Source organism: Carcharodon carcharias, chromosome 3 (assembly GCF_017639515.1).
Source record: "Carcharodon carcharias isolate sCarCar2 chromosome 3, sCarCar2.pri, whole genome shotgun sequence".
Lineage (NCBI taxonomy): Eukaryota > Metazoa > Chordata > Chondrichthyes > Lamniformes > Lamnidae > Carcharodon > Carcharodon carcharias.
Window position 1 is genome coordinate 48,595,656 of NC_054469.1, and position 26,420 is coordinate 48,622,075.

Here is a 26,420-nt window from a genome sequence, read left to right on the forward strand (position 1 = left end):
TGTCCTGGTCCTGGGCAAATTGCACACAGTTGTATGCCCTCGCCAAGGTGGTCCATGACCTCATGGATGTATTTGTGGGTGGAGGCTTGTGAAAACCCACAAAGATCACCTGTGGAGCCCTAAAAGCAGCCACTGGTGTAGAAATTGAGCGCTGTGGTCATTTTCACAGCTACTGGCAGTGGATGCCCTTCATGTCCACATGGCGCCAAATCCTACGGTAGCTGGCAGATGTGACTGACCAGTTCCCTAGACATGCGCAGTCTTTGGCAACACTGGTTCTCAGTCATCTGCAGGAATGAAAGGCGGCGTCTGTAGACCCTGGATTTGGCTAGGCGACGGCCAGTGACGGCTCGCTGTGGCTTTTCAATGGCATGTACAGGAGCCCCAGCCACCCCTTCTTCCAGAGGGTGCTGCTCCTCCCTCTGCGCAGCCAAGCACCTCAGTCACTTTCTTCTCCATCGTCTCCGCTCTCTGTGTGCCACGAGGCATACAGCTAGGTTACCAGGCTCCATGCTCCTGATGTACGCCTCTTGCAGGATGAAAGAGACTCGTGGGTTAGCTTGGGTGCACTAAAAACCTCCCTTCGTTAAGGCTGAAGGCCCCTTAACACACCCCGGAGAGTGCTGGCCACCACCTTGATGGCCAGAGATTAGTGTGCTGCGTGGCTGCCCCAAACCCCACCCACCTCCGCCCCACTCCACCTGACCAATTGGTGGCAGCTTTGCCCATTGGACCGCATGCTGTGCTCTCAGCTCAGGCACAGGCATTCTCCTAACCCGCACTGCAAGGTAGCACTGTTAGCTTGAACCATGGGGGAGACTGGTCCAAACTGGGATGATGATATTGCAAAGGGCTGTGCAACTTCCACCAACGTCTGCTCTATGGCCAGCTCTATGGCCAGATTATACAAAATGCCCAGTTGTCCAATTGTCCTGCAGTCCACGAAAATGCTCATTAGTTTGCAGTGTGTGCCTGAGGGGTGAAAAGCTCTGGAGCACTTGGTGGCACTTTGATGCCTCTGCGTTGCTTGAGTGAGCAGAGAAGCTAGAGGCCTGATTCCAATCATATCAATGTGGCTGTGGCTGAATTGTCACAGCTGCAGAGATTTCCATAATGTGTGACTGCTTCCATCACTGACCCCTCCTCCCACCCGCATGTGCTTGTGCACTGCCTTCAACCGCAGGGCAGCCTTTGCGTACCCCCCAAAGTCACCTTAACCGCAGGGCAGTCTTTCCCCCCACCCCCAAAGTCACCTCAAACGCAGGACAGCTTTTCCCCCACTCCCCCATGTCATCTCAACTGCAGGGCAGTCTTTGACCCCCCCCACCCTGCCCAGCATGCCTCAACCTTGAAGTCCAACAGGCATCCCTTGTGAGTGCTCCACAATGTTACTGTGCACTGTTATGATGTGGCAGCTGATATCTGCCAGGTGAACCAAATCCACAAGGGAAACTTGGCCACACTATCACAGTGGTTTTATGATTTGTAATTATTATGAGAAGATTTGTGCACTGAATTCAGAAGTATGAGTCCACTAACACCGTTAGTAATTTTAAAAATTAAATTAAAACATTTATCAACAAAAGAAAAGAATTCAAACACATACATAAGATTACATGATATTGATAAGTAATCTAAATAATTACTTGATATTATACAAATCCCAAAATTCCTAATTAACCTGATTCCCAACTACCCACCCCCTTTAAGGCAACAGTCCAAAATAGGTTTTAAATTTAAATAAACAATTCAGCAAGGTTACCAAGGCACCCACTCAACAGTGGAGTTCCAAAGGCTTTTAACACAACCTTAGTTATTGGACACAGCAGGCTTCTGCAAAAATGGCTAGAGCTTCTCCCAAGTCTATCACATGATGTACCTTTCAAGATTTTACATGGCCACGCCCCACATAACCTTCCATCCTTTTTATATATGTTTCTCTGTCTTTAATGTGTGAAACCCCGTTGTTCTACATGTCTTTGGAAATGTACTTTTCCCATAATATAAAAATCTTTCATGTTGTCAATATGGCCACTTTCCTTTGGGAAAAATAAACATAATAACCTTGCCCTATTTATCTTGTGAGTTGTAAACATCCTACCATCCCTTTAAAAATCAAACAACCCTTTCACTTGTCTAAAAATGCAAATTTCATTCACACCTTATCTATGGAACCCTCATCCTAGCTTATCCATCACCATTTCAAATGTCTGCTTTACACCTAACTCTTTTGATAATTTCAAACTTGCAGCCTATCTGATTCTAATCAATTAAATAAGTCACAGAACTATCCACACTTGCACCTAAAAGCCTACAATATTATTACAAAAAATATTATAGTTTCATGACAGCACTCACCTCTGAGTTCCCCTTAAAGTGCCGCCCGCCAAATGCACGCCTTTTATATGTTGCTGTGAAACACGTCGGTGTGCAATCAAGCCGACGTGGGCGAACAATCCAGTGGGGGGAGGGGGTGAGTCCGGCGGGCTCGCCTTATGCTGATGTATTACAATGAGTTTCCCGACATCTGATGGCAGGAAACACGGCCCGTCATCGATGGGCTGAGCGGATGATCGCAAACTGGTTTCACAATGTTGTGAAACCAATTTTTGGCCTTCTTGCCATATTGTCTGCTCACACCATCGAACATGCCCGATGCCAGCGGGAACAGAAAATAATGAAACACCGCCACACAATTTCACACTCACAACTACCAGCTCAGATAATGGCACTGTGCATTCTTTAGAGGGTAGATCAGAAGTAGGATATTCATGGGGTGAGCCACCAGGCACAAGTAGCCTGGAGTCAGGCAAGTGGTTAAGGATCACATGGGGCCAGCTCCCCAGAGGATGAGGTCACTCATGAGTTCAGATGAAGACTTCAATGGCGCAGCCTATAGAAAAAAGACTGATGAGAATGAGCACAGAAATACCCATACATTGGCAGGCCTGCAAGAAAGCCTGCTGCCTCTGTTAAGGGGCATGGAGGGGTCGGACAGTAACTTGGCACAGGGTTTTGTACAGAGCTTGAAGCCCATCCTTTCCACTGTGGAGCCAGTGATGGCCAACACCAGACTTATGGTGCAGCATCTGACAACCAATATCTCAGCTTCCATTGTAGCACCAGCAGAAGCCACCCAATGTCTCAGCGCTGCAGTGGTAACTCAAACACAGGTCATGCAATCTCAGACTGCTGCCATCATGGCCAAGAATACCAGTGCTCAAAGGGTCTGGCAGGGTCTCACAATAGTCAAGCAATTATCCCTCCAGCAGGTTACTAGGATTGCTGAGGCACCATTCTGGAGGAATGGCAATGACTACGTGGAGCACGTACCTGCTGTCCTTTCTCAGAATGACAGCATTTGTCCTCCCACCACTGCTACTCTGATAGTGCCGTAGCTGTTTCCAGTCAGCCAACCGGGGCATATTGCTGCTGCCTGTGCTGCAATGGCGCAGACTAAAGCTGGGCCTTCTAGGCTCAAAGCTGCTAAAGTCATCCTGCAAGGCCACCTGCAGCCTCCCCCACTGAAAGTCAGCAATCTTCCACCAGACATGCTGAAGCCATTGGAGTAGAACTGTGTAGGAGTGCTAGGACAGACAAAGGCGCTTGCAAACAGGAACCAAGGGAATACACCAAGGTGCTTAGAGTCATAGGGTCAGATTTTCATCATGGAGGCGGGAAGCTTGAGTCAAGAAACCTACCGACGTGGCACACCCATCTCCATGGGAACGAAGATGCATGCACAAGGATAGTGGGCATTCACCTGAACAACATACACACCAACTGCACAATCGGAGATTAGAATCCTTTGCGGTTGCACATATCTTAGCTTTTAGATACAGCACCAGCAAAGCCATATTTATACAGTCAATGGTGCTCTGTGTCATGGGAAAACCTACTATCCTGGCAAAGCCTCTTGCAAGCTCCACCTGCTTCTCCCTGGTCAGAGAGAACACAATGTACTTCCTTCTCCTGGCATGTAGCACGTCAGTTCTTGTGCAGCAATGGCCTACGAACTGAGAGATGTTAGAGATGTTGTCTGTTTCAGTCTTAGCACAAATCCATGGCCACAGTCACCTTCACAGGCTGGCGGCACCATCCTTGCCCTGCTCTGAAGCTGCAGCTCTCTCTGCAACAGGTGGTGGATTTCCGAGAGTACCTCTTTTGTAAATTCGGGATGATATGTACCCTGTTCCTGGCTTAGGTTAAAATGAGACCTGCTCCCTGGCACCCTGGATGGATAAGGTCATCTATTGAAATTTTTTTCCTCCTCTTCCCTCTGCAATCAACTTGTCCCCTTTTATGCTGCCTCTGCTCAAATCTCCCAGTTATGCTGCAGGCCAAGGGGGCTTGTAGCTACTGCACGCAAGGCAGGAAGCAAGTGGTCTGAGCAGGATCCTTGAAGTCAGAACCAAAACCTTCTCCACTTGCAGTACCACCTCCTTCACCAACTTTTATCAGTATTAGAAAACTCACAGCACTTCTACAAATAACCTGAAAATAAGTAATGATTCCTTTAAACAGCACTGGTGGAGGGTCTTCCTGCTGCTGAATGCATGATTAGGTGTGTATATTTAAGAGAGGATGTTAGCTGGAGTGGCGAGTTTGAAAATGGCAGCACTGGCATCAAATCAGTGATGCACATTGACTGATATCATGATCTGCCTAAACTTCCAGTGTAAGCATCTAATGTTTACTCTACTGCCCCCACCAAAATGGACAATGCACTAGAAGTTGTGCACATGCAATGTGAACACCATCTTGGTACCAAAATGGCACTCATAGCGCGAAACTATGGATCCTACAGAGCCAAATTTTGTAGCCAAAGAAACTATTTTCACCAGAACAAGGAGCGAGGCCATATAGGATTTAGGAAATATGAAAGAGAAGAAAAGATGGTCACTTGGCTCTTGAGTGATGTGGCTTGCATGCTACAGCCACAGTTGATGACACTTATGAATGAAATCCGATGCCTCAGAACAGCTACAGCCAGACAGGTGGATAAACTACAGTCCTCACTGAGCTGCCATTTGGGGGATTCAAAATATTTTACGTGCTTGACTGTCAGACTAGGGAGCAGCGTTTTCTATATGTCATAGAGAACTTGCTGCACTCTGCATAATATTGGCAGCATTGTCACTGTTGACTAGGATGAGGAGGGGCATTACAAGCAGCAAGAAGCACTTATTGTCACTTATCGTCTCATTGTCTTTCAGTGCATCGTGTAATTTGGATACAATTATTTTCTTCTCAGCATATCCGTTTTTACACTGACAATTGGAGATGTGAAAATTTATGTATCATGGGCGGAACTTTGCATTTCTTGTAGTTGTTTTTTCCATAAGAATTGCAGTGATGTGTTAGTACTTTTATATACACGTTTTTGTGAAGTGAATTTCTATCAAGTATCAAACTTGGTACTGGTTTTACACCAAAGAGCACAAACCTGTTAAATATTTAAGATCGTTTTTATTGAAAATAAATGTTTTACAGCAGGCTATTCCTATCAATTTTCTCTTCTCATGTCACTTTGTTTTGTTGATTTTGCTTTTGGACTCTTGAAACAATGCAGAAACAATGTCCGCAAGAATGACCCAAACCTCCCTGTCGCTTGCCATTTTAACACTCCACCCTGCTCTCTTGCCCACATGTCTGTCCTTGACTTGCTGCATTGTTCCAGTGAAGCCCAACGCAAACTGGAGGAACAACACCTCATCTTCCGACTAGGCACTTTACAACCTTCCGGACTGAATATTGAATTCAACAACTTTAGGTCTTGTGCTCCCTCCTCCATCCCCACCCTCTTTCTGTTTCCCCCTTCCTTTTTTTTCCAATAAATTATATAGATTTTTTTTTTTCCCACCTATTTCCATTATTTTTAAATATTTTAAAATCTTTTATGCTCCCTCCACCCCCACTAGAGCTATACCTTGAGTGCCCTACCATCCATTCTTAATTAGCACATTCGTTTAGATAATATCACCAACTGTAACACCTATGTGTTCTTTTTTTCTATTGTTGTTGACATCTTTTGATGATCTGCTTCTATCACTGCTTGTTTGTCCCTACAACCACACCACCCCCCCTCCACTTCTCTCTCTCTCTCTCCGCCGCCCCCACACACCTTAAACCAGCTTATATTTCAACTCTTTCTTGGACTCAAACTCAAGTTCTGTCGAAGGGTCATGAGGACTCGAAACGTCAACTCTTTTCTTCTCCGCCGATGCTGCCAGACCTGCTGAGTTTTTCCAGGTAATTCTGTTTTTGTTGCAGATTAAAATATATCGTTACAGTGAATTAATTTTATTAAGCTGTACGATGCTACTAGTGCATTCTTTGTGTTTTCTGCATCCTATGGTGGCTGTGGATATCTCTTACTAAGTACTGTCATAAATCAGGAAGCTCTATTGCTGGATTACTGGGTTCAACTGTGGAGCTGCAGTGGGTGCACGATCATACATAACTAACAACCTGCAACTAACTTTTAGAGCTGTAATCATACCAGGGGTCTCTGAAGCTATTGTTACTATGGGCTCATTACTTTCAGAGATGGCACCATGACTGGCAACAATGGGTTTTCAACATATGGGATAAATTTGGAAAAAGGGAGTTCCTGCAGAACAAGTTGTATGAGAGATTTTCTATAGCTCATTGTCAGTACTTGCATCTGCAAATGATTTGTTTAAGTGGAGATTCCTATCCCCAAAGAAAGCTGGAACAGCACATCTGTTGGCAACACTAAGAACACAAGAAATAGGAGTAGGAGTAAACTGGATGACCCATCAAACCTGCTTTGCCATTCAATACAAGCATGGCTGATCTTGGGCTTAACTCCATTTTCCTGCCCGCTCCCCATATCGCTTAATTCCCTGAGAGACCAAAAATCTGTCTATCCCAGTGTTAAATATATTCAACGATGAAGAATCCACAACCCCCTGGGGTAGAGAATTCCAAAAATTCACAACTGTAGTGAAGTAATTCACAGTGAAGTAATTTCTCCTCATCTCAGTCCTAAATGATTGGCCCCTAATCCTGATACCATGCCCCCATGTTTTAGACTCCCTTAGTGGCAGAAACAATCTTTCAGCGTCTACCCTGTCAAACACCCTCAGAAATGTGTAGGTTTCAATGAGATTGCCTCTCATTCTTCTAAACTCCAGAGAATATAAACCCAGTTACTTAGCCTTCCATCAATCAAGGGGACAATCCCCCACCCCCTCATTCCAGGGACCAATCTAGCGAACCTTCGCTGTATCGCCTCCAATGCAAGCATATCGTTCTTAACTGTGGGGACCAAAATTGCGCACAGTATTCCAGATGTGGCCTCACCAAAACCCTGTACAATCACGGCAACACTTCTGTATTCTTGTACTCCAATCCCCTTGCAATAAAGGCCAACATGCCACTTGCCTTCCTACTTACATGCTGTGCCTACATGCTAACTTTTTGCATTTCTTGCACAAGCATACCCAAGTCTCTTTGAACATCAACACTTACAAGTTTCACACCTTTTAAAAAAGTATTCTGCTTTTCTATTCTTACACCCAAAGGGAATAACTTCACACTTCCCTATCTTATACTCCATCTTGTTGTACAGTTACCTAACCTGTCCATATCTCTTTGCTGCCTCTCTGTGTGCTCCTCACAGCTTACCCTCCCACCTAGTTTGGTATCATCAGCAAACTTAGATATATTACTTTCTGTTTCTTCATCTAAGTCATTAATATAGATTGTAAATAGCTGAGGCCCCAGCACTGATCTTTGCAGCATTCTACTCTTCACTGCCTGCCAGTTTGAAAAAGTCCCGTTATATCCACTCTCTGTCTTCTATCCATTAACAAATCCTCCATCCATGCAAAAATACTATCCCCAACCCCATGAGCACTCATCTTGCCTATTAACCTTTTGTGTGGCACCTTATCGAATGGCACTTTAAGAAATATAAATGTCTGACAAATCATAATGAAACATCCCAATCAAAGGGCGTTTCAGCGACAAGAAAGAATAAATGCCAAGGTGATTGAAAGCCTACATTTCCCGATTGACTGCATGTACCTAGATGCTCTGACACACCCATCTGACAATGGTGAAGTGGAACTGTCATCTCCAGTTCTGCATCAGCAGTGAGGCAGAGGCAGCTGACAGGAATCAACTTCAAGGACTCCAGCAGCTCTCATGCTACCATATTGGCACATCCAGTGAAAGGAACAATCAGCTGTGACCTGAAATATTGCTTCACCTTTTTAATGGCATGCCTCTATGCTGACCCAAGGGGATGGTATCGAGGGGTGGCACAGGAGATCATCACCTTCACCACACCTCATAGAGCACCAGCTCCTTCAAACAAGATTCTCACATGGCGTTACCCCTTTCATTTCTGCATGCCCCTTCTCACTTCTCTGCCCCTTGGCAAAGGCTTCCACAGATTGAAAAGGTTTGTGTTTCTCCGAAAAAGATTTCTGGCTGTTGTGGCACTCTCCTCCAGGCATGTCCATTCATTTAATATCACTTGCAAGTAATGTTCTGACCTGCCCATTATTGTGCTTGGTACACCTTTCTGAACCTACTGCTGGAATTTTCAGCCCTCCTGGTGTCAGGCATCGTGGCCGGGGCGGAGGGACACAATGTGTCAAGAAGGCCAAATATTGGTTTCAAACCATCATGAAACCAGTTTGCGATCGTTCACTCCACCTGTCAATGGCAGGTCACGTTTCCTGCCGCCACACATCGGGAACCTAATTTCAATACCCTAGCATCTCATTATAAGCCCTGCTCGCCGGAATCAGCCCCCCACGCTGGATCATCTGGGCACATCGGTGTGATTGCACACTGATGTGTTTCACAACTGTACAAAGTAATGTGCACCTGGAGAGCTGCACTTCACTTGGGACTTCGAGATTTGTTTGCCTATCTTGCTTTGGGCAGCACTTGCAGTCATCAGCGCCAGGCTTTGCAGGCAGCACCACATCACTGTTAGGGGTTGTTACAGGCAGCTCTTTACATACCAGACCAGTTGTAAGATGGGGGTGGCTTTTCAACAGCTGCAAGGCTAGGGCTTGCTTAGGGAATGGGGAGAAGTGGCCTCAGGCAAGGGAAGGGGCTGCAGGATGAGGGCTGTACTGGGGAAGGGGTATCCCAGGGTTTGTATGGAGGCACATGATGATCTGTGCAAGTGGCCTCAAGATAGTGAGGGCTGAGGAGGCAGTCTCCAGAGGAGATAAGGCCAGATGGAGATGTGAGAGTGTGTGTGAGAGAGTGAGTGGTGATGTCCCTTGAGCTGGCAGTGAGTGAGATGCCAGTGAATATGTGATGGCCTTGTGAGTGTGTGAATTTAGAGTGATAAGGTGGTTGCCTTACCCTGGCAGCAGGGATGAGATCATTCATCCATTTTCTGCACCGGATGGCCAACCTCTTGAGAGCAGCATTGGCTCCCAAACCGGAGCAGCAAGACATCCTGCTGCCAGAATGGGGGTAGAGGACAATGTGGCGGGTCTCCAAGGCATCCAGAAGGCATCCCAGGGATACGTCACTGGGGGCCTGCACTGTTCTTAGCTTTTGGGGCCATGTCTTCACCAGGGCAGTGCCGGACGGCAAGAATTGAGAAGTGAAAGTGGCAGCAGTTTAAATATGGTGGCCCTGCAAGAGGAGGCGGTGAGGTTTACGGCGTGCCAGGCAAATCGGACGCCTGCCGTCAGTGAGATTGCGTGTTTCCTGTGGCTGCATAATTAATGAGGCGGGAATGGGATGATATGGTGTGAAAACCCGTCATTGCAGCCTGCGGGTAAAATGACTTATCTCCCGCCCGCTACTGCACTTTGTGCAAATCTGGGACGATTCCGCCCAACAACTCAAGCTAATCTAATGAGATGACATGGGAAAATTTGATTCAAATACCAAACTTTGAGGATAATATTTGTCACAGTTGTGAATGGTAGTGGACAATTAAACAACTAGCCTGAGGAGGAGTGTCCATAAATAGCTTCATCCCCCAATGATGGGGGAACCTAGCACATCAGTGCAAAAGACAAGGCTGAAACATTTGCAACAATATTCAGCCAGAAGAGGCGAATGGATGATTCATCTCAACCCCTCCTGAGGTCCCCAGCATCAGGTCCTTCAGTCAATTCTTCAGCCAATTCAATTCACTCCACATGATATCGAGAAACAGCTGAAGGCACTGGATACTGAAAAGGCTATGGGCCCTTAGAACATTCTGACAATAGTTCTGAATACGTGTGCTCCAGAACTTGCAGTGCCTCTAGCCAAGCTGTTCAAGTACAGCTAAAACACTGGCATCTACCCAATAATGTGACAATTGCCCAAGTATGTCCTGTCCACAAAAACTAGGACAAATCCAACCAGGCCAATTACCACCCCATCAGTCTACTTTCAGTCATCTGTAAAGTATTGGAAGGGTTCATCAACAGTGCTATCAAACGGCATTTACTCAGTGATAGCCTGCTCACTGACGCTCAGTTTAGATTTCACCAGGGCCACTCAGCTCATTATATCCTTGGTCCAAACATGGGCGAAAGAGCTGAACTCCAGAGGAGAGGTGAGAGTGACTGGCCTTGACATCAAGGCAGCATTTGACCAAATGTGGCTTCAAGGAGCCCTAGTAAAACTGGAGTCAATGGGAATCAGGGGGAACATGTTCCATTGGTTGGAGTCATACCTGACACAAAGGAAGATGGTTGTGGTTGTTGGTGGTCAATCATTTCAGTCCCAGAACATTAATGCAGGAGTTCCTCAGGGTAGTGTCCTAGGCCCAACCATCTTCAGCTGCTTCATCAATGACCTTCCTTCCATCATGAGGTCAGAAGTGGGGATGTTTACTGATGAATGCACAATGTTCAGCACCATTTGTGACTCCACAGATACTGAAGCAGTCCATGTCCAAATGCTGCAAGAACTGGACAATGTCCAGGCTTGGGCTGACAAGTGGCAAGTAACATTCGCACCACACAAGTGTCAGGCAATGACCATTTCCAACAAGAGAGTCCAACATCGCCCCTGATGTTCAATGGCATTAACATAGTTATGAATGATAGTTATCAGTGACCAGAAACTGAACTGGACTAGCCATATAAATCCTGTGGCTACAGGAGGAAGTCAGAGACTGGGAGTTCTGCATCGAGTAACTCTATTCCTGACTCCCCAAAGCCTGTCCATCATCTACAAGGCACAAATCAGGAGTGTGATGGAATACTCTCCACTTGCCTGGCTGAGTGCAGCTCCAACAACATTCAAAAAGCTCAACATTATCTAGGACAAAGCAGCCCACATGATTGGCATCCCATCCACCAGCTTAAATAATCACTCCCTCCAACACCGACACACAGTGGCAACAATGTGTACCACCTGCAACAACTCACCAAAGCTTCTTCATCAGCACCTTCCAAACATGCAGCCTCTACCATCTAGAAGGACAAGCAGATAGGTGGGAACACCACCAATTGCAAGTTCCTCTCCAAGCCACACACCATCCTGACTTGGAAATATATCGCCATTCCTTCATTGTTGCTGGGTCAAAATCCTGGAACTCCTTCTCTAACAGCACTGTGGGTATCCATACCACATGGACTGCAGTGATTAAAGATAGCGGCTCACCACCACCTTCTGAAGGGTAATTAGGGATAGGAATTGAACATTGGTCTAGCCAGTGATGCCCACATCCCATGAAAGAATAAATAAAATTATTTTCAGCTCTTGGGTTTGACCTGCTAAGCTGAACGAGTGCTGACCAGTTGCTCTTACATTGAAAGTCATGAGATGTTTGAAGCCCATTGTGTCAAAAACGTCTTTTAGATCCCCTTGTTCCACATATTGATCAGTCACAGTTTTCCTATCAATCTCATAATTCAGTGGACAATGTGTTCTGACCTTGGTCCACCTAATGCAACAGCACACGAGATAGATTAGCTAACAATGCTCATGCCACCTTTGTTGATTTTTCTTTAGCTTTTAATACCACTCAACAATCTGAGCTTATTGAAAAATTGTAAAAACCTTAATATCAATCCTACTCCTCTACTTTGGATCATTGATTTCCTTCACAACAGGAACAAACAGGTGTTAAATTCCAGGATTTACTCAGAGCTGATGCTAACAAATATTGGATCTCCTCAGGACCGTGTACTGACACCTTTCCTTTTTATCCTCTATATGAATGATTATCAATCAGAATACGATGACAGATCCTGAAGTATGCTGATGATGGGGTACCTGTGGGTCTCCAGGAATAACGAAGGTAACTACAGGGATGTGGTAGAGAAGTTCGTATAATGGTGTGATAACTGTTCTCTTAAGCTGGACAAAAACAAGACCAAAGAGCTAGTTATAGACTTTAGGAAAAATCCAGTTAATGATGTTTCCTGTGAAGATTCATTATGTGGATATTAAAATTGTTACTAATTACAAGTACCTAGATGTCAAAGTAAATGATAAGTTGAATTGGAGGGAACAATGTACAGATGTGGTGGCCGAGGGACATACACGATTGTACTGCCTCAGAAAATTAAAATCCTTTTCAGTAGATCCTACAATCATGAAAATTCTCTATATTGCTGTAGTTGAAAGTGCTATCCTTTTTGGGTGCATTGCCTGGTACATCTGTCTTAGGGAAGCGGACTCTTTAAGCGTACAGAAATTATTGAACCATGCAGGAAGGATCTCTCTCAACGACATTTGCTCTTGAGAGTGAACAGTGTCATGAACAATGAGAATCACCCTTTGTCTCAGTATTACTGCTGGTTACGCTCAGGATAAAAGCTACAACCTCTCAAATGCAGGACAAATTTGTTCCTGAACTTCCTTCTCTATAAGATCTTTTAACAGGAGTTTGATGTCTGGCTGAGGATATGCACTCATCATGACGGGACTCACTGACTGATTATTTTAATGCATTGGAACAGTTTTTAATACACATTTTAATTAAACTTAGATCTCTGCAAAAGAGTAGTTTTCTTTATTTTATTGTTATTATTTATTAGTTATGTAATCTTTTAATGAACAAGCAATGTACTTGAAATGAACTTCCATATGGACAACAAAGTGGAATTGATTGATTGATTAAACTGGCAGAGCAAATTATTCCATTTCAGAACTTGCCCAGTTTTCATTATTATTGATTTCGATGGAGTTAGGGTCCAAACAGGACAGTTCCCTCTTTTCCCAGTAGCCCACACTACTCCTTAAGCCATATATGTAACCTTCTCAAACAAAAGCAGAATTACCTGGAAAATCTCAGCAGGTCTGGCAGCATCGGCGGAGAAAAGAGTTGACGTTTTGAGTCCTCATGACCCTTCCACAGAACTGAGTGAATATAAGGGGAGGGGTGAAATATAAGCTGGTTTAAGGTGGGGATGTTGGGGTGGGGGCGTTGGGGGGGGGGTGGGGGGGGGCGGGGTTGGGGGGGGTTGCGGAGAGAGAAGTGAAGGGGGGGTGGTGTGGTTGTAGGGACAAGCAAGCAGTGATAGGAGCAGATAATCAAAAGATGTCACAGACAAAAGAACAAAAGAACAAAGAGGTGTTGAAGGTGGTGATATTATCTAAATGAATGTGCTAATTAAGAATGGATGGTAGGGCACTCAAGGTACAGCTCGATTGGGGGTGGGGTGGAAAGACTAGCAGGGCATAAAAGATTTAAAAATAATGGAAATAGGTGGGAAAAGAAAAATCTATATGAATTATTGGAAAAAACAAAAGGAAGGGGGAAGAAACAGAAAGGGGGTGGGGATGGAGGAGGGAGCTCAAGATCTAAAGTTGCTGAAATTAATATTCAGTCTGCAAAGCTGTAAAGTGCCTAGTCGAAAGATGAGGTGCTGTTCCTCCAGTTTGCGTTGGGAACAATGCAGCAAGCTAAGGACAGACATGTGGGCAAGAGAGCAGGGTGGAGTGTTAAAATGGCAAGCGACAGGGAAGTTTGGGTCGTTCTTGCGGACAGACTGCGGGTGTTCTGCAAAGCAGTCGCCCAGTTTACGGTTGGTCTCTCCAATGTAGAGGAGACCGCATTGGGAGCAACGAATGCAGTAGACTAAGTTGGGGGAATTGCAAGTGAAATGCTGCTTCACTTGAAAGGAATGTTTGGGCCCTTGGATGGTGAGGAGAGAGGAAGTGAAGGGGCAAGTGTTGCATCTTTTGCGTGGGCATGGGGAGGTGCCATAGGTGGGAGTTGAGGAGTAGGGGGTGATGGAGGAGTGGACCAGGGTGTCACAGAGGGAACGATCCCTACGGAATGCCACCGGAGGGGTGAAGGGAAGATGTGTTTGGTGGTGGCATCATGCTGGAGTTGGCGGAAATGGCGGAGGATGATCCTTTGAATGCAGAGGCTGGTGGGGTGATAAGTGAGGACAAGGGGGACGCTATCATGTTTCTGGGAAGGGGGAGAAGGCGTGAGGGCAGATGCGTGGGAGATGGGCTGGACACGGTTGAGGGCCCTGTCAACGACCGTGGGTGGAAAATCTCGGTTAAGGAAGGAGGAGGACATGTTAGAGGAACTGTTTTTGAAGTTAGCATCATCAGAACAGATGCAACGGAGGCGAAGGAACTGAGAGAATGGGATGGAGTCCTTACAGGAAATGGGGTGTGAGGAGCTGTAGTCGAGGTAGCTGTGGGAGTCAGTAGGCTTGTAATGAATATTGGTGGACAGTCTATCACCAGAGATTGAGACAGCGAGGTCAAGGAAGGGAAGGGAAGTGTCAGAGATGGACCACGTGAAAATGATGGAGGGGTGGAGATTGGAAGCAAAATTAATAAATTTTTCCAAGTCCCGACGCGAGCATGAAGCAGCACCGAAGTAATCATCGATGTACTGGAGAAAGAGTTGTGGAAGGGGCCCGGAGTAGGACTGGAACAAGGAATGTTCCTGATACCCCATAAAGAGACAGGCATGGCTGGGGCCCATGCGGGTATCCATAGCCACACCTTTTATTTGGAGGAAGTGAGAGGAGTTGAAGGAGAAATTGTTCAGTGTGAGAACAAGTTCAGCCAGATGGAGGAGAGTAGTGGTGGATGGGGATTGTTCGGGCCTCTGTTTGAGAAAGAAGCTAAGGGCCCTCAGACCATCCTGGTGGGGGATGGAGGTGTAGAGGGATTGGATGTCCATGGTGAAGAGGAAGCGGTAGGGGCCAGGGAACTGGAAATTGTTGATGTGACGTAAGGTGTCAGAGGAATCACAGATGTAGGTGGAAAGGGACTGGACAAGGGGAGAAAGAAGGGAGTCAAGATAACGAGAAATGAGTTCTATGGGGCAGGAGCAGGCTGACATGATAACCGGGACAGTTCTGTTTGTGGATTTTGGGTAGGAGGTAGAAGCGGGCCGTCCAAGGTTGGGCGACTATCAGGTTGGAGGCTGTGGGAGGAAGATCTCCAGAGGAGATGAGGTATGTGACAGTCCTGGAAACAATGGCTTGATGTTCAGTGGTGGGGTCATGGTCCAGGGAGAGGTAGGAGGAAGTGTCTGTGAGTTGACGCTCAGCCTCCGCGAGGTAGAGGTCAGTGCACCAGACAACAACAGCACCACCCTTGTCAGTGGGTTTGATGACAATGTTGGGGTTGGACCTGAGGGAACAGAGTGCAGTAAGTTCAGAGAGAGACAGATTAGAATGGGTGAGAGGAGCAGAGAAATTGAGACGACTAATGTCACGCTGACAGTTCTCAATGAAAAGATCAAGAGAAGGTAAGAATCCAGAGGGAGGGGTCCAGGTAGAGGGAGAATATTGGAAGTGGGTAAAAGGATCTATTGAACGGGGAGAGGACTCCTGCCCAAAGAAGTGAGCACGGAGACGAAGACAGCGGAAGAAGAGTTCAGCATCGTGCCGAGCCCGAAATTCATTGAGATGAGTGCGTAAGGGTATGAAACTAAGTCCTTTGCTGAGCACTGAATGCTCAGCATCGGAGAGTGGAAGGTCAGGGGGTATAGTGAATACACGGCCGGGGCTGGGATTGGAAGATGGGGTGGGGACGAAGGGACAGGCAGGGGTGGAGTGTCCTAGATGGGTGTTGGTGTCGATGAGTTGTTGGAGCTTGCGTTCCTTAGCACTTGAGAGAAAGAGAAAAAGTTTCTTGTTGAGGCGTCGGATGAGACGAAGAATAAAATGAAACTGGGAGCACGTGCAGCTTTGAAAAAGGGTGCGGCGGTGCTGCTGGAGGGAGAGGTCGAGTGTGTTCGTATGACGGCGCATGGCACTGAGTGTGGATCTCAGAATGTGATGGGAACAGCAGTCCGAGAAACGTTTTATGTCCCAGAGATACCTGTAATCCTGGATGGGTTCGAAACAAGAGGGATGGAATTTCAGTTGAAATCCACATGGGGTAAGTTGGAGACGGAGACAGTCATTGAGAAAGGAGATATGGCTGTGAAAGTGGGTTTTAGTAAACACCTTGTCAAACACCAGGAGAGAAATGGAAAGCAATGAAGGTGAACAAGGCAAAAGAGAGATACGGAAATCTTGCCGCAGAGAGGAGCAAACCTTCTTCAAGGTAGGCATTTCTTGAAGAGCAGTGGCAGTCAATTAAACACAGAGATAAAAACAAAAAACTGCGGATGCAGGACAGTTCCCTCTTTTCCCAGTAGCCCATACCACTCCTTAAGCCATATATGTAACCTTCTCAAACAAAAACAGAATTACCTGGAAAAACTCAGCAGGTCTGGCAGCATCGGCGGAGAATAAAAGAGCTGACGTTTCGAGTCCTCATGACCCTTCCACAGAATTTAAGTGAATATAAAGGGAGGGGTGAAATATAAGCTGGTTTAAGGTGGTGGGGGGGGTGGGATGGGGTGGGGGGAGAGAAGTTGGCAGGGGTGGTGGTGTGGTTGTAGGGACAAGCAAGCAGTGATAGGAGCAGATAATCAAAAGATGTCACAGACAAAAGAACAAAAGAACACAGAGGTGTTGAAGGTGGTGATATTATCTAAATGAATGTGCTAATTAAGAATGGATGGTAGGGCACTCAAGGTACAGCTCTAGTGGGGATGGGGTGGAAAGACTAGCCGGGCATAAAAGATTTAAAAATAATGGAAATAGGTGGGAAAAGAAAAATCTATATAAATTATTGGAAAAAACAAAAGGAAGGGGGAAGAAACAGAAAGGGGGTGGGGATGGAGGAGGGAGCTCAAGATCTAAAGTTGTTGAATTCAATATTCAGTCCGGAAGGCTGTAAAGTGCCTAGTCAGAAGATGAGGTGCTGTTCCTCCAGTTTGCGTTGGGCTTCATTGGAACAATGCAGCAAGCCAAGGACAGACATGTGGGCAAGAGAGCAGGCTGGAGTGTTAAAATGGCAAGTGACAGGGAGGTCTGGGTCATTCTTGCGGACAGACTGCGGGTGTTCTGCAAAGCGGTCACCCAGTTTACATTTGGTGTCTCCAATGTAGAGGAGACCACATTGGGAGCAACGAATGCAGTAGACTAAGTTGGGGGAAATGCAAGTGAAATGCTGCTTCACTTGAAAGGAATGTTTGGGCCCTTGGACGGTGAGGAGAGAGAAAGTGAAGGGGCAAGTGTTGCATCTTTTGCGTGGGCATGGGGAGGTGCCATAGGTGGGGGTTGAGGAGTAGGGGGTGATGGAGGAGTGGACCAGGGTGTCCCGGAGGGAACGATCCTTACGGAATGCCGCCGGGGGGGTGACCTTCTAACCTGTTTATCCTATGCCAATTAATACATGGCTCAAGTAACAATTTAGAGATTTTGAGGCTGTTTCTCAATTGTTATTCTGTCTCTTCATCTCTCTCTCTAAATGTCATATTTCTCTCCCTCTCTTTATGTCACTTCCTGTGCATGATTTACATTGAAATATTCTAATTTGCACTTCCTGGATTAGACTCTGCATGTCTCAGTAAGGATTCTTCAATCCCTCATAAATCCCTCATAAGTGACTGTTAATTAAAGCTGAAATTTATGAATTGAAGGCAAATTAATCTGGTTAAGACACTGGCTGCACAAAAGGAGACAGAGAATAGTGGTAATGAATTTCAACGTAGGTTAATGTGAAGTCATCCACTTTAGACCTAAAAAGGATACTACAGGGATATGTTATAAATGGTGAAAAGCTAGAAATAGTGGAGGACCAAAGAGAAAAAGAGATCAATAAAATATCATGAACAAGTACAGAAAATAATCAAAAAGGTTTATGAAATGCTGGCCTTTATATCTATAGGAATAAAATACAAGGAGGTAGAAGTCTTCTTCGGCTATACAAAGCCCTGGTTAGGCCACACCTGGGGTATAGTGAGCAATTCTGGGCACCGCACCTTGTAAGGAAAACAGTGTACATTTATTAGAATGATATCTGGGATCCAAGGGCTAAACAATGAAGAGAGATTAAACAAATTTGGATTATATTCCATGGAATTTAGAAGATTAAGGAGTGATTTGATCAAAGTTTGCAAGATATTAAGGGCGGATAGGGGTAAACCATTTATGCTATTTATAGTCTAGGGGCAGAATCTCCTAGCAGGTCCTGCACCCCGATGTGTAAAATGATGCACATTGGGTGTGTCCCAACGTCACCGTGCGTCATTCTGATCTTCCATTTGGCGGGTGCACACTGGAATTGGCTGCATGCCAGCCGAACTGTCAAAGGCCTGTTAAGGCCATTAATGAACTAATTAAAGCAATTGTCAGGGCTGCCTGTCCAACCTTAAGGTTGGGAGGCAGTCGAAGAGCCCAGGCGGCCTTTGTGTTTCTCATGAAACCTCATCCACGGGCGGATCTTTCAGGAGTGATTTTAGGAAACATAGGAGCATAGGAGCAGGGGTAGGTCATTCAGCCCTTTAAGCCTGCTCCACCATTCACTGAGATCATGGCTGATCTGGCTGTGGTGTCAACTCCACTTTCCTGTTTGCCCTCCCATAACCCTTGACTCCCCCGTCTATCAAAAACGTGTCTAACGATATGTTGAATTTTCTAAGGAAGACAATTCCACAAACTAACAACCCTCTGAGAGAAAAAAATTCTCATCACCTCTGTCTTAAAAGGGAGACCTCTTATTCTTAAACTGTGTTCACTGGTTCTAGTCTCCCCCACAAGTAGAAACATCCTCCCAGTATCTACCCTATCAAATCCCCTCAGGATCTGTAATGATTATAAATTAAACCATTTCTTACAGTTATGGGGGTCATGTTGCTTTATAGATCAATCAGCACTAAGCGTGGCGAATCTTCAGAGCTTTTTACCCTTGGTCTTGGAACAAGCATACGGTCTCTTCTGAGGTCTGTTAATAAAGTTTACTGTTTCTTATGAGAAATCCGTCCTGCCCTCTCCAAGTTTATTACAACTGGCGACAAGGATAAATAGCACCAACGCAGCACCTTGCCTCACGACTGTGAATATTCTGATATTTTAAGGGAAGAAAAGGAAAGAAGTATACTCACCAGCAATGCCTCACTTTGGTGGAATTGACCTGTACGACTCATCCATCAAGGACTGGAGTCAATACATAGAGTGACTAGGTTTCTATTTTGTAGCTAACTAAATAACGGCGGAGGAGGAACAGAAGGTAATTCTCTGCGGCAGCAAAACCGATAATTTAATCCGTGGTCTGACGGCTCCGAATGCGTCAAATTCTAGATCCTTCACCGAGCTCGTTGACTTTGTGAAAGGACACTTTCAGCCTAAATCCTCTGTGATTATGCAAAGATTCCAATTTAATTCTCGAGTAAGGGCCCTCAGTGAGTCGATCGCAATGTACATTGCGAAGTTAAAACAGTTAACGGAGCGCTGTGACTTTGGTGATACTGTAAACGATATGTTGTGAGATCGTTTGGTTTGTGGCACAAACGATGACGCCATTCAGCGCCATTTGCTTACAGAAGTTGACACAGACCTGAAGTGTGCCAGGGAGATAGAGCTAGCAATGGAGAGTGCTGAGCGGGACTCACAGGCTCTGCAGTGCACTTCATGGCACCGTTTGCAGCTAGGGCAGGAACCTAGCCGGGCGTGGTGTGAAGATCAGGGAGGCTACCGCGAAGTGGGACACAGTCCCTACAGCTAGAAAAATAAAAATAAATGCTGAAAGCAGCTCACCAGTAACCCCGTAGTTAAAGTGTTACCGTGGTAGGGGGAATCATGCACCCGAAGTCTGTAGATTTAAAGAATGCCATTACTGCCACAAAACAGGGCATGTTGTTAAACAGTGCAGGACTCAATCGAGGCAACCATTCAGACAGCGGGTCAAGTTAAATGAAGTGCACAATATAGAAGAGTTAGCTACTGAGGCTGACATTTATTCCCTAGACAATCTGAAGACCAGGAAAACTGAACCAATCACTGTTACACATCAAGTAAATGGAAAGGCTCTGCTCATAGAGGTGGACACAGGAGCATCGACCACAGTGGTGGGAGAGCACATCTTTAAATACCTCAGAGAAGGTACTAGCCATTGAGTTTGGAGAAAACTGCTGCTCAGTTAAAAACATAAACAGGAGAAGCAATACAGGTGAAAGGCATCACCTCTGTACCTGTATCATACAGACAACAGATAGCTCAGCTGCCAATAGTTGTTGCAAGTGGAGAAGGACTTTCTGGGCTATGATTGGTTGAATGAAATCAAACTAAACTGGTCAGAAATTTTTCAGGTCAGGACAAGAGAACTCCTGAGTTGACAAGGGAAAATGATGGTGTCTTTTGGAATGAGATGGAAGAAGCGAAGGACCTTCACAGGAAGCAAGGATCCCTCAGGTCAGAGTTGGTTCCACTGGAAAATCATAAAAAGAAACTAAATGAATGCAGTGCCACTCTGAACCAACTGAAGAAACAGTTGGAAGAAAAAACCCAACAACGTTCGATGTTCCAAGAGGAAGCCAAAAGATACAAACAAGAAAAACTGAGGTATCAGTTGATGGAGACAAAAGAGGAATTAGAAGGAAAAGTCATGGAACTTCCCAAAATAAAAATGGATAAATCCTCCTCCAAACTGAACCAGGTTACCAGGTTAAGATTTCACCAGAGGGAAATTTGACGGACTGTGAAATCAAAATGAAGAGTGAGACAAACCCTGTGGTAAACACAAAAAATGACAGAAATCAAAACTGAAAAGCCGATTGGATATGTTTCCAGAACCCATTCTGCAGCCGAGAAAGGATACTCGCAAATTGAAAGAAAAGTCTTATCTATCGTATATGGAGTAAAGAAGTTCAATCAATATTTGCACGGTCAACACTTCACGATAGTATCAGATCACGAACCACTGTTAGGATTGTTTAGTGAAGTTAAGGCAATCCCACCAATAGCTTCTGCTAGAATTGAAAGACGGGCTTTAATTTAGTTGGCATACGAATACACTTTTATGCACCGTATAGCCATATAGCAAATGCAGACGCGCTCAGCGTTTCGCTCTGCCCGACAGTATTACACACATACCAGTACCTGGACTTGTCGCCAGTCTGCAAGAGACAACTTTCGCAAGGAGATTGTACAATGTGTCCAGTTGGCCAACTGTTCTGCAACCCACTAAAATACCAATTTGCTTGCAGTTTGTGCCCGAGGGGTGAAAAGCTCTGGAGCACTTGGTGGCACTTTGATGCCTCTGCGTTGCTTGAGTGGGCAGATAACCTAGAGGCCTGACTACAATCATATCAATGTGGCTGTGCCTGAACTGTCTCAGCTGCAGAGGAATGGTTTCCCTAATGCTTGGCCACTTCTGTAACCCACCACCCCCTACCCCCGCATGTGCTTGTGCTCTGCCTTCAACCACAGGGCAGCCCTTGCCCCCCCCAACTCAATGCACCTCAACCTTGAAGTCCAACAGGTGTCCCTCATGAGTGCTCTGCAACGTCCAGTCACCACCGAATTCCCCTTATAGGGCAGCCCGCCAGGTGCATGACTTTTATATGCTGTTGTGAAACATCGGCGTGTAATCACATCAATGTGGGTGGACGATCCAGCGGGTGGGGAGGTTGATTCAGGCGGACTAGCCTTATAATGATATGCTGATGTATTGCAATGAGGTTCCCAACATCTGATGGCGGGAAGCTTGGCCCGCCATCGATGGGCTGAGCGGATGATCGCAAACTGGTTTCACAACGTCGTGCAACCGACTTTTGGCCTGCTCGCCATATTGTCCGCTCACGCCACCGAACACGCTCAAGGTCAGCGGGCACGGATGAGACCGTCCCTTGTGTCTTGGGCAGCCTGGGATTCCAAATGACTTGTCTGATTTTCACATGCAGCGTGAATGTCTTACACGTTGAGGGACCTTAAGACCAATAAGGACATACACATCAGTAAACCTGAGAAAGGGACTGGAATAGTCATCCTTAACAAGTGTGACTATATCAACAAAATGCTTGCCATTCTTAATGATGGGTCTAAATTCGTATCCATTGGACCTGCCACTCAACATGATCGGACAGCCTTGCTCAAAAGTAAGATAACAGAATGCTTGCTGGACTTGAATAAGAGTGATGAGCTGGCCCGTGATATATATGATTTGGCTCATCCTCATGGTTCATTGTGTCTGTGGATGTATGGGTTGCCATTTGCTCACCATGCAAGCTTGATGCTGAAATAGGGTGCATCAAAAACATCCTGTGGGATAATGGCTACCCTGATTAGATCATTATGCACTGAATATCAACAATCTCATGAATGGGCCTAAGGCCATCATTTTCGGTCCAGAAATGTGCCCAGCCTTCCTCAGATTACCCTGGAATGGAAAGGTATCTCAACAATTTGAGCAACAGGTGAAGTTAGCTGTTTCCCGCTGTTACTATGCAGTAGCAACATGAGTAGTATTCACCACTAACAGAATGCTGCTGTCAAGCTAAAAAGACGTTCTGCCTATCACACAAATGAGTAATGTGGTATATGAATTTCAGTGCCAATGTGATGCTAGGTATGTAGGTTTCAAAGACTGACACAACTCAAACACAAACACAAAAATTACTAGAAAAACTCAGCAGGTCTGACAGCATCTGTGGAAAGGAAGACAGAATTAATGTTTCGAGTCCATATAACTCTTCAACAGAATTAAAGAGGAATAAGAAATGTGGTGAAATATAAGCTGGTTGAGGGGGATGGGACAGGTGGATCTGGATAGAGGGCCAGTGATAGGTGGAGGCAAAGAAGAGATTGCCAATGATGTCATAAACAAAAGGACAAAGGGGTGTTGACTGTGGTGATATTAGCTAAAGGATGTGCTAATGGTGACATTAAGGGTAGAAAGCAGGATGAGCAAGTGACAGGTGGCCCTGGTGGGGATGGGTTGGGGGGAAGGGATTGAAATAGGCTAAAAGGTGGAGATAAAATGATGGATCAAATCAAACAGTGTGTCGTGTGTCCATTTTGCAGTTCGCAACAGGCAAGGTACAGACCATTTCCAACCAACGCGTGCTTGCAAAACTCAAAACCCAGTATCCAACATAAGATGCAATTCCTTGCTAAATAAACACTTGCTAAATAATCCTCAGTGTGCTAAGAATTACACTAACAACCAATTTAAGATTATCAGTTGGGCTCACAGTGTGGTACATTTGCATACACTGGAAGCTACATATATTAATACGCAAGACCCTGTTCTTTGCAGACAGAAAGAACATGTACATATATTGTGCCTGTTTCAGCTAAACAAAATAAGTGACAGCCATTTACTTGTTCATTTCTTAGGGCAATGTCTTGACCAATCAGAGTTATGCTGCCTGGTTTAAATTTCAAACAATGCATGGCAGTTAACTATCAGTCACCATGAACTGGCACATTCTCCATGGCAATACCTCTAGCAAACAGAGTCCAATTGCCAACCAATCAGCAGTCTTAACTTATGTAGTATAAATTGTTGTTCCCTTTACATTTGGTATTCCTGTGAATTGTTCTGATGAAAAAAGCTTTGACAAAAATGTCGCTTTTTTTTCAGCAATACTCAAGTTCTGTGCTACTAAATGACTATAATTGCCTTAGCTGGAGGAAGACCAAAATGTCTTTAACCTGCTCTATTTTGATGCTTTTTGGTATACCTTACTATTTTCAGTTTGAATCCTGCGGTAAAAGAAAACCCCTTCTGTTTTGTACCCATTGGGCTCGCACCAGGTTTTACCAAAAAAACCACAAGAAGCTCATCAATGTATGTAATTCCAAAACATGTGCTAATGATCTGTGCATCTGGGGCTAACCTTTGGACCATAAGACACACAGTAATTTCAGGCAAATTTTTCCAGAAAAAAAGTGTATCTTTTGGCCCAACAAATATGCTATGCCTTCCACATTAGTGTCATCCTGTGCCAAATTATGGACTTTTATACTCTTCTTCCTTGAAATTAAATTAACTTTGGCCAAACTTGTGTTATATAGGACTTTTACAGTGAAGAGAACGAGTAGGCCGAATCCAGTGGGATGAATTTGAAGCCTGATCGCAGAGGTGAATGAATTCCGATCCAAATCACTTTGATAAATACGGAGATCATTTGACAGCACCTTCCAAACTCACGACCACTACCATCAAGGGCAGCCGATAGATGGGAACACCACCACCTGGAAGTTCCCCTCCAAGTCACTTAACATCCTAACTTGGAAATATATCGCTGTTCCTTCACTGTCACTGGGTCAAAATCCTGGAACTCCCTCCCTAACAGCACTGTGGGAGTATCCACACCACATGGACTGCAGCGCTTCAAGGCAGCTCACCACCATCTCCTCAAGGGCAATTAGGGATGGGCAATAAATGCCGGCCCAGCCAGTGAAGCCCACATCCCATGAATGAATAAAAACAATTTTAAATCACACACACAGTAGAAAGTAAACAAAATTATTGCACAAAGTATGTAGAGTAACAAAATAGCAGCCCATGGCATTGTCAACACTTCTGCCTGTAAAGCCACTGTCATCTGCAAATCCTTATAACACTATGCATACAGATAAAAATTACACTGATGTTAATGTTAAGGGACTCTTTATGATGCTTATCACAGAGGTTTTATATTCACTTAGGCTGCAGTTAACCATGTAACCAGTCAGATCAGAAGCTGAAGGTTGCAGTTCGCAAAACTTGCTATATCACAGATGACTATTTACATGGCGGCTGCCTGAAGAGAGAATTCTGAGTATAGTCTGACTTGGATAATAATCTTTGTGCATGGTGCTCACCTGTATAATGAGCTCTGTGCACTGTGCCCACCAGGAAGGAAAGCTCTGTACATGATGCCCACCTGGATGGTGTGCTAGGTGCCCATCTGGATAGTGTGCAAGGTGCCCACTTGGAAAGTGTGCGCTGTGCCCACCAGGAGGGAAAGCTCTGTGCATGGTTGTTATCTTAATGAGTATTTTTTAATGTAGAAGCTATATGGAAAGCAGTTTCCATTCTCTGAAATAAAAGCAGGAAATGCTGGAAATACTCAGCAGGTCTGGAAGCATCTGTGGGGAGAGAATCAGAGTTAATGTTTCTGATCAATGACCTTTCATCTGGAAGATGACTAACATAAGGTCCTGAAGGTTTTCCAGCGAGTTCCATAGTTCAATTATCCAGATAATCTTCTCAGAACGTTTTTTTTTTATTCATTCAAGGGATGTGGGCTTCACTGGCTGGGCCAGCATTTATTGCCCATCCCTAGTTGCCCTTGAGAAGGTGGTGGTGAGCTGACTTTTTGAACCGCTGCAGTCCATGTGTTATAGGTACACCCACAGTGCTGTTAGGGAGGGAGTGCCTGGATTTTGGTCCAGAGACAGTGAAGGAACGGCGATATATTTCCAAGTCAGGATGGTGAGTGGCTTGGAGGTGACCTTCCAGGTGATGTTCCCTTGTGTCTGTTGCCCTTGTCCTTCAAGTTGGTAATGGTCATGGGTTTAGAAGGCGCTGTCCAATCAATCTTGGTGAGTTCCTGCAGCGCATCTTGTCAATGGTACACACTGCTGCTACAATGTGTCAGTTGTGGAGGGAGTGAATGTTAGTGAATGGGGTGTCAATCAAGTGGGCTGCTTTGTCCTGGATGGTGTCAAGCCTCTTGAGTGTTGTTGGAGCTGCACTCATCCAGGCAAGTCGAGAGTATTCCATCACACTCTTGACTTGTGCCTTGTAGATGGTTGTCAGGCTTTGGAGAGTCAGAAGGTGAGTTAATCACCATAGGATTCCGAGACTTTGACCTGCCCTTGTAGCCACAGTATTTATATGGCTGGTCTAGTTCTGTTTCTGGTCAATAGTAAGCCCCAAGATGTTGATAGTGGGAGATTCAGCTATGATAATGCCATTGAACGTCAAGGGGTGATGGTTAAATTCTTTCTTGTTGGAGATGGTCATTGCCTGGCACTTGTGTGGTGCGAATGTTACTTGTCACTTGTCAGTCTAAGCCTGGATGTTGTCCAGGTCTTGCTGGACAAGGACTGCTTCAGTATCTGAGGAGTTGTGAATGGTGCTGAACATTGTGCAATCATCAGCAAACATCCCCACTTCTGACCTTATGATGGAGGGAAGGTCATTGATGAAGCAGCTGAAAA